The sequence below is a fragment of the Notechis scutatus genome, chromosome 16, assembly GCF_049901735.1.
Source record: "Notechis scutatus isolate UNSWTSFEM ecotype Mainland chromosome 16, rNotScu1.2, whole genome shotgun sequence".
In the NCBI taxonomy this organism is placed as follows: Eukaryota; Metazoa; Chordata; class Lepidosauria; order Squamata; family Elapidae; genus Notechis; species Notechis scutatus.
Genome location: NC_142024.1, coordinates 7,167,393 through 7,180,000, shown reverse-complemented (window position 1 = coordinate 7,180,000; position 12,608 = coordinate 7,167,393).

The following is a 12,608-nucleotide window of genomic DNA, read 5'->3' as shown; positions in this document are numbered from 1 at the left end:
TTCTTTCCTCCCTTTCTTCCTTCTTTTTCCTTTTCCCTCCCCCTTCCTCCCTGACTCTTTATTCCTCTCTCTCTTCCTTCCTTCCTTCTTTTTCCTTCCTTCCTTTCCCTCCCTCCCTCCCTCTTTGTCTCTGTTCCTTTCTTTTCCTTCCTTCCTTCCCCCCACCTGTTTGTCTCTGTTCCTTTCTCTTTTCATTCCTCCCTTCCTCCCTATCTTCCCAACCTGAGCATGAAAAATCCTATCGACTACACAAGATCTACTTCTGAACAAACTCCTATCAAAGTGGGTCCCTTCCTGCCTGAAAAGGAATTTTTAACTCATCGCAATTCAGCCAGCCGTGGATTCCCTGTGGTGCCAAATAAGAAGTCTTAATATTTATCGGGCGAGATAAAACACACCGCTCTCAATGACACAACTGACTTTCAAGATATTTTTCCTGTCTGGAATTCAGACAGCTGCTGCTTTACGCAAGATTGCTAACCCCTTGAACCCTTAAGGACTCTGGGAAGATAAACCTGGAGATTTCTCCCGCCTTGCAATTTCTTTTATTTATATTTGCAAAAAAAATTATCTTTTGCCTATCTCCCCCTAAGGGACTCAGGGCGGTTTACAAAACAGCACAATCGAACAGTCTTAAAACGCCTGAATACGGATCATCCTTGACTTACGGATACAACCGGCGCCAGAATTTCTGTTGCTAAGCGAGACATGCGTTGAGTTTTTGCCCCGTTTTACGACCTTTGCTGCCACGGTGGTTTAAGGGAATCCCTGCAGTTGTTAAGTCAGTCACACAGTTGTTAAGTGAATCTTGCTTCCTCACTGGCTTTGCTTGTTAGAGGGGGTTGCAAAAGGTGATTCCTTGACCCCAGGACAAGCAAACTGTCATAAATATGAGTCAGTTGCCAAACGTCTGGATTTTGATCACATGTCCGATGGTCATTAAGTGTGAAAAATGGTCATAAGTCACTTTTATCAGTGTCATTGAGACCTTAAAAGGTGTTCTGACCAAGGCTTCCGAGACTGTAATTAAGCACACCTTTAGTTAAAACAACTCTTGTTTTATTTCAACGCTGGGAATTATGTGCATTCCCAGACTGTAATGAGTCCCAAACAGTCCCTCGAGATAAGCACCCACCTTTCTCTCCTTTGAATTGCTGCCAACAACTAGAGTGCCAAATGAATTATAAAAAAAACAACCGAAGTATAAAGTCCACACAGAGCTTCAAGGTTTAATCCGAACTGAACGAAAGACTTTGCTTCCTGCAAAGGTTTCTCTACCTTTGCCTGTCCTTTATACCTTAGGGAAGGGGCAATCACCTCCAAGCCTTACTCCCGAGTCGCCCCTTTTGTCTTAGCTGCTCTTGCCTTCTGGCAGCTCTGTGCACACGCGCGCTGGGAACAGGCTCCCCTTGTTCCTCTGCCTCGCTGCTACCAGACTCTGGAGGCTCCGGAGTCAGCACCCCACTCCCAGATGGTCTTGGCCCCATCTCTGCATCGGACGCAGGACCCTCATCCGAGTCCTTCCCACACTCCCAGACTGGCCCTCGTTCTTCCCCACTGTCCAATTCCACTGCCGTCTGCACAGGCTGCTGGCGAACCACAACAAATGGCCGCTTAAAGGAACTGTCGTAAGAACTAAACTATAAAATCACAGATATAGCTAACACTTACTCATGAAAGTGAATTTTTAATCCAACATCTCCTCTAAGCCTTTTTTTGACACTTCAAAACTATTGCCCTTGGAAGTGAACCGCTTGCCCTCGGAAGTTGTGGGGGCGCCATCACTTGAGACTTTCAAGAAGAGATTGGTGTGCCATTTGTCAGAAATGGTGTAGGGTCTCCCGCTTGGGCAGGGGGTTGGACTAGATGACCTACAAGATCCCTCCCAACTCTGATTATCTGTTAAATCTGTTTTTCTCCCCTTCCATCCATACGAGCATTACCAGCTGCTGGTGTGAAAAGATTATCTGCAAATATCACCACGCTACCGTCTGAGTACCGACTTCAGAAAGGGCTGTGATGTTTGTTTAACTTTAAAAATATAATAATAATAATAATAATAATAATAATAATAATAATAATAATAATAATAATAATAATAAGGAGGAGGAGGAGGAAGAGGAGGAAGAGGAAGAGGAGGAGGAGGAGGAGGAGGAGGAGGAGAAGAAGAAGAAGAAGAAGAAGAAGAAGAAGAAGAAGAAGAAGAAGAAGAAGAAGAAGAAGAAGAAGAAGAAGAAGAAGAAGAAGAAGAAGAAGAAGAAGAAGAAGAAGAAGAAGAAGAAGAAGAATAATTCCAGTTTCATCGTTATCTGTTCAGTGAAAGGATCAGCAGGGATTCCAAGAAATTTTCTGAGAGACCAGTTGGTTAATCCTAATCAAGGAGTGGATTAGGTGGGGCCTCTGCTATTATCAAAGCACTTGGTTGTCGTGTTGTGGATTAGGTGTCTCCGAAGTTGTGTGTGTGTGAACATTAAGATGGAAGGGAAGGAAGGGCTTTGAAAGGGTTTTAGAAGATGAAACAAGAGGGAAGGATCACACTAGGATTGGCACACCTTCTCGAACAACTGGGCTAATCTGATGTGTCGGCGAATTAAAAAAAAATCAGAGCTTCCATCTTTGAACCTCAAAATCTCTTAAGGGGCTTATGGATTTAAACCAGATCGGTTTCAGTCCCTTTGCTGATTTAACTGCTACCAATTCCTGAAGGTTTTAGGGTGGAAAAGGAAGGATACAAAGCTTCAAAATATACACCCCTAGAACTTCCCAAACCTTTGGCAAACTATGAATTTGCTACGTTAATAGGAGAATATAATTCTACTTTCCTTTTGGGAATGAACCGTTTTATGAATCGTCTTCCCATGTCCCGCAGAGACCCATGCGGTCTTTTAAAGCCATTGTGGGTTGTACAAGCCATCATTCCAGGTTTGTACCCAACCTGGTCAAGGAATGGCCGGGGACAATTAACCGAAAAGCTCCCTTGAGGTGCAAGTTACACTAGTAGAATTTTTTTATCTCTTGGCTGTTTTTAAAGACAAAACAGGGGCCCGATGTTGTTGTTGTTGTTGTTTTTAACTCAGTGGCTTCTGCTGACTTGGACAATCTAATATTTCAACTTTTCAACTTGTTTATTTTTCAACAGGACACTCTTTAATATATATATATATATATGAGAAACGTGTTTTTAAAGCAATTTAAGTCTAGGTGAGTTCTCGGAACGGGACGAAATGAGCAAATACCCTGTTGCTGAACTCAGTTGGAATTCACTTTTGCATCACACCCCAAAGCACAATTTTGCCGTTAAATTAAGACATGGGTGCAATTGATTGTCAAACACACACGGGTGGAAACTAATCAAGGAGGGAAGCGACCTAGAACTAAGGAGAAATTTTCTGACAGTTACAACAATTAATCAGTGGAACAACTTGACTCCAGAAGTTGTAAATGCTCCAACACCGGAAGTTTTTAAGAAGAGATTAGACAAATATTTGTCTGAAATGGTATAGGATTTCCTGCTTGAGCAGGGGGTTGGCCTAGATGACCTCCAAAGTCCCAATCTTGGATATTTGATCCAGGACCAATTAAAGTTAATATTTGAAAAGATTAGGGATTGATTAGGTAAAAAAAAAAATTACGAATTGATTACAATAGCAGCTTGTTAAGAGAAGTTTTTGGAACTTCAACTTTGTTTTTCCTTCTATTATTGTTCATAATCTTTATTGCTTTTATATTTTTACACAATAGGTTCATTATTATTGGAGGGTTTTCTGTTAACTACATTGTTATTAATATAGTTTAAAGCAGGGGTGGGATTCGATTTTGTTAACAACCAGTTCTGTGGGCGTGGCTTAGTTGGTGGGCTGAATACAGTTTAACTTTTGCCCTGTTTCTCAAAGCCATTCTTGCTTTGAAATACCAATCAGCATTTAACTAGGGAAGATATTACGTGTTGGGTTTTTTTTTTTAAAGACACTTTTTTTGTTAATGTCTTTTCTGTTCTTTTTAATATTTTGGTATTTTGTATTTTAAACTTTCTTCAACTAATTATTGTTGTTTTAAGTACGTTTGCATGTCAGTCCTGATCTGGAAATAAAGTACAAAATGCAATCGGTTGGCTTGGCATGTCCATTTCAGTCTCTAAAAACCAACAAAGTTTGAAAAGACGAGGCAACAGTTGGTGGAATAGATTAAAAATCTATGAAAAACTAGCTCGATACCCGTGCTTTGCTATAAAACTATGTGGTCGGGCTTAGTTTTGGGGGAGGAAAATTTCTGCTTCTGCCTACCAGCACCCATGGGTATTCATCTGGGTAGTGTCCTGTCAGTGTGTGAGAGTTGAGGGCTGTTTGGAAACTGAAACAGTATTTGCTGTGTGAGCAAGGAGACAGCAAGGAGCCTGGGCGTGGCTTAGCTCAACTGTTCCCTACGAAAGCTGGTTGCTGCTGTGAAACTGAAACTCCTCTGCTTGTGTTTTGCATTTGGAAGAGATTTCTTTTCAGGTGGGGAGGGGGGAGTAGAACTCCTTAGCATCAGAGCGTGTTAATAATAATAATATAGGAAATATTAATGGCTCTGATGGTCATTTCAAAAAATCATTTCTTAGTGAGCACCTAGAAGCCAAGAGGAGGAACATACGTGCCAAATTTCAAGTTTGTAGGCTTTACAGTCCTGGAGATTTTGTGATGATATGTGAGTGGTATTTCGCTTTTATATATATATAGATTGCTGGCTGAGGTAGCTGCTCCTGGCTATTGTCTAACTAAAGGTTACAGTGACATAAAAACGAACAATATCAGATTTCATTGTGAATTCCTATATTGTTTCTGAGTTGGGACACCGTTTTCCGAAATCGGCCCTCCTGTGCATTCTCCAGCCCTGGAGAGGATACAATCTTGAACGTAATTCCATAAAGCATTTCTTCTTTTGCTTTGCAACGTGCTTTACGGATCATCCTCTCCTTACAACAGTTCAGTCGTAATGTTTTTTAAAACTTCCAGTGTTGGAGCATTCACAGCTTCCAGATGCAAGCTGTTCCACTGGTTAATTGTTCTAACTATCAGGAAATTCCTCCTTAGTTCTAAGTTGCTTCTCTCCCTGATTAGTTTCCATCCATTTATGGCTTCTTGTCCTGCCTTCTCAGGTGCTTTGGAGAATAGCTTGACTCCCTCTTCTTTGGGGCAGCCCCTGAGATGTTGGAAGACTGCTATCCTGTCTGCCCTGGTCCTTCTTTTCATTAAACACTAGACATACCCAGTTCCTGCAACCGTTCTTCATCCAACCGTGGCAAGAAAACCCGTTAAATGGAGGCAAAACTCACTTAAGAACATAAATTTAGGGCTCAACTGTGAGTTGAGGGCTACCTGTAGTTTTCTGCAAGCTATTTATTCAAATTCACGCGGCGGGGGTAGAGAGAGAAATTTGGGGGGGGAAGCGTGCTGATGACCTCATTGTGCAAATGCACGCCTCATCTGCTGACGTCACCCTGGGTCTACCTTACGAGACAAGGTCATTGCTCACCTGTTGCAACCCTACCTCTTTAACCAACGCTGCAGACGTGACGTTAGATTAAACTATTGCAATGACTTCCTTTTTATAAAGAGGTGCAGTTCAGAGGCAGTGCAGGCTTTGTAGGCAGAAGGTCAATTATTATTATTTTTGGATCTAAAGTTTGGGGGGAAAACATTGTTTTTGTGATTAAATCCTGGGTGAGCTTCTGACCTCGGAGCATGCAACACCCTGGGCCAAATGTAGTATTTCAGTTCCATGCAAGGCAGCATCCGAAATTCAGGTTTCATGTGACAGAAAGAAGAGCAGAGTTTAAAACTCCACTTCTGAATCAGAGGGGAAAAAAAACAGATTATTTCCTTTTCTACCTGGCTATTCAGAAGGGAGCATGAAAAAAAATCAGTGACCAGCTTATAAGTAGAACTAGTTTTAAGACGGGCAGGAAAGAAACCTAGAGAGGAAGCTAAATTAAATTGCACTCGTTCTTTGCTTTGACTAATGACTTCAAACCAAACATGTAAAAACAAATTAAAGGATTTATAAACCTGTTTGTTGACTCTCTGTTGTCCTCAATGAGTCCAGTTGCCTTTGAGCAGAGTAGCAGCTGCTGCGTCCTGGGTTTGTCGGCTGCCCTTCTCCTCACCTGAGACCGAAATCCAAGCGAGGCAGGTAACACTGCGCAGTTCTATGGAAGAAACAGCACAGGTAACTTCCCATAAATTCCACCTTCACCTGTTGGGAGGAACTTAACTTGCCTCTGACTCAGCTGCCCCAGGGTCAAGATCCACCCTTTGCAAAGGCAGGACTCTGGTTTCATGTAAGATGTTTTGCAGGAAAAGTGGCTCACGGGTGCCATCTAGTGCTCATTTGGAGCCTTGCCATCCAGAAGTTTATTTCTACTGCCAATTCTTTTTAATCTTCCACCCTTTTGTGTTTTTTATACTTTTCAGCTACAGCAGTCCAAGACTTACCACCACAAATGAGCCCAAAATTCCTGTTACTAAGTGAGACATTTGCTAAGTGAGTTTTGTCCCCATTTAATGGCCTCTCTTGCCACCGTTGTTAAGTGAATCATTGCAGTCACGGGGTCATTAAGTAAATCTGGCTTCCCCGTTGGCTTTGCTAGTCAGAAGGTCGCAAAAGGGGGTCACGAGACCCCAGGACACTGCGATCGTCATAAATGTGAGTCAGTTGCCAAGCATCTGAATTCTGATGATGTGACCCCGGGGATGCTGCAATAGTCGTAAGTGTGAAACATGGTCCTAAGATCACAAAAAGGGATCACACGAACCTGTGACTGTCATAAATATGAGTCGGCTGCCAAGCATTTGAGTTTTGATCACGTGGTCGTGAAGATACCGCAACAGTCGTAAATATGAAAACAGTTGTAAGTCAGGTTTTTTCCAGTGCTGTGATGACTTTGAACAGTCACTAAACGAACCATTGTAAGTCAAGGATTACCTGTACATGGCATTTTTTTGGGAGTACGGTCTCAAGTTCAAGTTTAAGAGGTGTGGAGTTCTTAATGAAGTCCATAACCTCTTAAGCATTAAAATTAAAACGACAAAGGTTGAGAAACGCTGATCTAAAGCAAAGGGGTGGAAATCTTTTTTTTTTTTAATTAATAAATTTTATTGAATAAACATTAAAAACCATTGAACACAGTGCGACTTTCTTGGCCATCCAAGCTATAGCAGTTAGCAGTGGCTAACCTTCTTTGGGCTCCTGTGCCAAAAAAAACTCTCGTGTCAGCACCCAGAATGCAATGCGTGCCCCCCCCTCCCCACGCCCCTGCACATGTGCATGCAATTCCCCCCCCCCTTACCTGCACTGCGCCTCACCGCTGATTTTTGGGCTGGTTTGAGGTCTTTTTTGGCCTCCCAGAGGCTTGGAAAAAAACCTCTGCGAGGCTTTTCAGGCCGAATGATAGGCCCACTTCGTCACTTCCGGTATTACAGGAAGTGATGAAACTTGGCCTATCATTCAGCCTTGCAAGCCTTGTAGAGGCTTTTTCCAAGCCTCTGGGAGCTGAAAAAGGCCTCAAACCAACCAGAAAAAAAAATCAGCTGTGCCTATTTTTCCTATAGATAAGTTTGCCTGCGGCTCGTGTGCCAGCACAAATGGCTCTGCGTACCACTTGTGCCACGCGTGCCATTGGTTCGCCAACATCGAGCTATACTATAGAGATACACATAACAGTTAATTTCCTTTTTGCCTTATGTTATTAGTACAGTGCTAACTGCATATTGTTTCTATTTACATTTATCTACAATTATATACATATTCGCAATTGTCTTTTATACTCCTGCATCCGTATCATCTCGTATTTGTCCATTATATTCCATTCTCTTTGGTTTACAAAACTTTTAATTTTCATTCCTATAAAGCATCAACCCTTTTTCTTTTTTTGTTGACCCTAGCCATTCATATATTTTATTCCAGGCTTTATAATACTCTGTCCCGCCCTTATTTTTGATTTCTAAAGTTCATCCGTCCATCTCTGCACAGACTAATATTGCCCTTATTATTACGATACACCCAGGGGGTGGAGTGGGGGGGAAACCAGGGTCAAGGGTGACAATGAATTGTGTGTCTCAGAGTCGGCTACACCCAGGCAGTGCCGGACATGTTAACTCCCAATAAATCCTTTTGAAGTTTGGCTCGAGACTCATGATTTAAATGGGTTTAAGTGCCAGAATCCTGACAAATAGAACAATATTTATTTATTTATTTTATTTATTTATTTGATTTGTCAATTGTTTACAAGATAATAAGTAAATGTATACATAGTTGTGAATATATGAAATGGGTACATATAAGAAAAATAAAAGAATAAGAGAAACAATAGGTAGCACGTTGGTGCATGCACGCCCCAGAATAGAATAGAATGAAAGAATAGAATGGAATGGAATGGAATGGAATGGAATGGAATGGAATGGAATGGAATGAAAGAAGAATAGAATAGAATAGAATAGAATAGAATAGAATAGAATAGAATAGAATAGAATAGAATTATTTATTGGCCAAGTGTGATTGGACACACAAGGAATTTATCTTTGGTGCATAGGCTCTCAGTGTACATAAAGAAAAAAGTAAAACACATTCATTAAGAATCATAAGATACAACATTTAGTGAGAGTCATAGGTTACTAATAAGCATAAAATCATACTTAAAGTCATAAGCGGGAAGAATACTACGAAGGATGAGAAGAATAGTAATACAGTCTTAGTAAATTATTAGAGTGTTGTGGAAGTTAGTTGTTTAGCAGAGTGATGGCGTTCGGGGAAAAACTGTCCTTGTGTCTAGTTGTTCTGGTGTGCAGGGCTCTATAGTGTTGTTTTGAGGGTAGGAGTTGAAAAAGTTTATGTCCGGGATGTGAGGGGTCTCTAGATATTTTCACAGCCCTCTTTTTGACTCGTGCAGGATACAGGTCCTTGATGGAAGGCAGGTTGGTAGCCATTGTTTTTTTTCTGCAGTCCTAATTTTCCTCTGAAGTCTGTGTCTGTCTTTTTGGGTTGCAGAACCAAAACCAGACAGTTATAGAGGTACAGATGACAGATTCAATAATTCCTCAAATTCTGCCTTTCTCCATCACAGCCTTAATTAGTTAAATCTTGACTTGGTTCTGGAAATTCGTACACAGCGGAAAAAGTTGGAAGTTTGAGGCAGTCCAGAAAAAGATAGAATTTTCTTAACCAAAATTGCCTAATCAGGATGAAGGATGTTTCAAGTTTTCACGCCAAAGAGACCTTGTTTTAGACTGCCTTGTTTCTAAATATGAGCTGTTCTCATAAGTCAAAGTGAAGGAACTAGTGACATAATGGTTTTCTTCTGAATCAAGGACTTCTCCTCCATACTTCCTCAGTTCGAAATACAGCAGCGATCCTGCAATCCAAGCTCTGAAAGAAATATATGAGGAAGTCTCCTCTTGCCAAAATAAGTTGTAAAGGCTTTTCAAGGATTTGTTTTTTGTTTGTTTTTTCTTATTTCAATTCCTGAAAGGCATTTGGCTGCAAATTTGTTTCACCTGCCCTCCCCTCCTGCTAGTCGGTGCATGATGGGAGTTGCAGTCCAACCAATTTGGGGGTTATTAAGGTTGGGGTAAGAGCCCCAGAATCAGATCACACCACGTGGCTGGAATTCACACAAACGAGGAACAAAAAAAGGATGACTGGTTTGCAGTCTGGAAATCCCCCCCCCCGCCTTGAACGAATGTTAGGGCTTTCTGCAAAAAAAAAAAAAAAAAAAGCAAAGATTTTCTGAGATTTTCCAACAAGGCCAGGGGTGCGAAACATCTGTTCTTGCAAAATACTTATCACTTCCGCCCTGAAAAAGGGATTTGGGTGGTTGAAAAAAAAAACAACCCAAAAAGTTAAATCAACTCAGCACATGTCTCGTCTTCTGCCAGCCCGAGATGATGAAAGCGTTCCGGTAACGTTTCAGGATCTTTCATAAAAATATGTCACACTAATAATATTGGGGGGGGGGGGGGCAGAAGGGGCTTGAGTCAAATCTGGTTTCACTTACAGGAAGACAAAGGGCCTGTGTGCCCCCTGCTGGTGGTTGGGGAGCAGTGCAGAAAGTTTCTCAGAGAGAAAAAAAAATGCATTTTAAGTGACTGCAAATTTTGCCATGTATTTTACCTAGATCTTCAACTGTAGTTATTGCATTATGAAATAAAAAGCTTTACCTGTGGACGATCAAAAGAAAGGGAAGGACCATTCAGTGCCTGTTTTTGCAACCATTTCAAGTGTTGATAAAACGTAATAAAAACTAAACTGAGAAAAGTTTTTCTTCAATTAAAACTCAAATACTAGAATGAATAAATCATTGGTGGATTAGGTCACCCTTTCCTTCTCCTTCCTTCCATCTTTCCCGCCATTAAAAACTTCTCCAGAGAGCTGAGTTTTCACCTGTGTTTTCAAAGTTGGCCACTTTTAAGATGGATGGACTTCAACTCCCAGAATTCCCCGGGCTTAAAACATGGACTTCAACTCCCAGAATTCCTCAGCTTAACCATGGACTTCAACTCCCAGAATTCCTCAGCTTAAACATGGACTTCAACTCCCAGAATTCTTCAGCTTAAAACATGGACTTCAACTCCCAGAATTCCTCAGCTTAAACATGGACTTCAACTCCCAGAATTCCTCAGCTTAAACATGGACTTCAACTCCCAGAATTCTTCAGCTTAAAACATGGACTTCAACTCCCAGAATTCCTCAGCTTAAACATGGACTTCAACTCCCAGAATTCCTCAGCTTAAACATGGACTTCAACTCCCAGAATTCCTCAGCTTAAAACATGGACTTCAACTCCCAGAATTCCACTCCAACGTCGAATTTAATGAGAAGTCTGCTAGTGTATGTTGTTCTGAGCCAGATAGATAGTCCTCGAATTATGACCAACATTGAGCCCAACGTTTCTGTGGCTGAGACATTTTGTTAAGTGGGTTTTGCCCCATTTTATGAATTTTCATGCCACAGTCGTTAAGCGAATCACTGCGGTTGTTAAGTCAGTCACCCGGTTGTTAAGCGAATCTGGCTTCCCCTTTGACTTTGTCAGAAGGTCGCAAAAGGGGGTCACAAGACCCTGGGACACTATAATCGTCATAAATGCGAGTCAGTAGCCAAGCATCTGAATTTTGATCACCTGACCACAGGGATGCTGCAATGGCCGTTAAGTGAGGAAAAAACGGTCGTAAGTCACTTTTTTCAGCGCCGTTGTAACTTTGAATGGTCACTTAAAGCGAACTATTGTAAGGGGAAGACTACCTGTTGTATGTCCATTGTGCATCCAGGTACCTGACTCTATTTCGTAAATCTAACTGGCAAACAGGAGCTTCTTGACCGACAACAATTCATTTAGTGACTGCTCGCACTTACATGGAAAAAAGTGATTTATGATCATTTTTCAAACTTACATCCATTGCTGCCTCCCCTCCCCCCGTGACATGATCCAAGTTCAGACGCTTGGCAGCCGGTTTCAATTTACAAAGTCTGCACTACTAATTACCACTCATCCCCTCCCACTTGTGATTATATGACTGTTAACTTTGTCGCTTGTATCCTTACAATTTATATGGACTGTTTCCTGGTATGATTTGATTGATTATTGTACCCTATGACTATTATTAATTTTTGTACCTGAAGATTCTTGACTCTTGACGAATATATCTTTTCTTTTACGTCTACTGAGAGTATTTGCACCAAGACAAATTCTTTGTGTGTTCAATCACACTTGGCCAATAAAGAATTCTATTCTGTTCTGTTCTATTCTATTCTATTCTAGCCTATTCTATATTCTATTCTATATTCTATTCTATATTCTATTCTATTCTAGCCGATTCAAACCTGTTCTCTATTCTGTTCTGTTCTATTCTATTCTATTCTATTCTATTCTATTCTATTCTATTCTATTCTATTCTATTGACTGTAACTTTGTTGCTTGTATCCTTGCGATTTATATGGACTGTTTCCTAGTATGACTTGATTGCTTATTGTTCCCTATGATTATCATTAAATATTGTACCTGATGATTCTTGATTCTCAACGAATGTATCTTTTCTTTTATGTACACTGAGAGCGTTTGCACCAAAGACAAATTCCTTGTGTGTCCAATCACACTTGGCCAATAAAGAATTCTATTCTATTCATATTTATGACGGTTGCAGTGTCCTGGGGGTCATGCGATCCCTCTTTTACAACCTCCTGACAAACAAACTTAACCAGATTTGCTTAAGAACCAATTTGCTCAAAATTGGAAAAAAATGAAAAAGCACCGATGGAGGAGGAGGTAATTAAGAAAATAATGTAATGTGCAGAAATGAGTAAGTTAACACTGGCAATTAGAGAACAAGAAAGGAGTATTTATAAGATTTGGGGATTTTTTTTATAGATGGTTGGAAAAATAAAGTGAGAAATTAAATGACACTTGTAACAATGCTATATTATGATACGTAATGCGGGATAGATTACAATATGAATGTAAATTTAGCAAAAAATGTATACAAATATTAATATGTGCACAAAACATACGGACCCAGAGGACACACCGTATAAATGAAAGATCATTTTATTTGTTGTTTATGTTATAAAAATAAAAAATT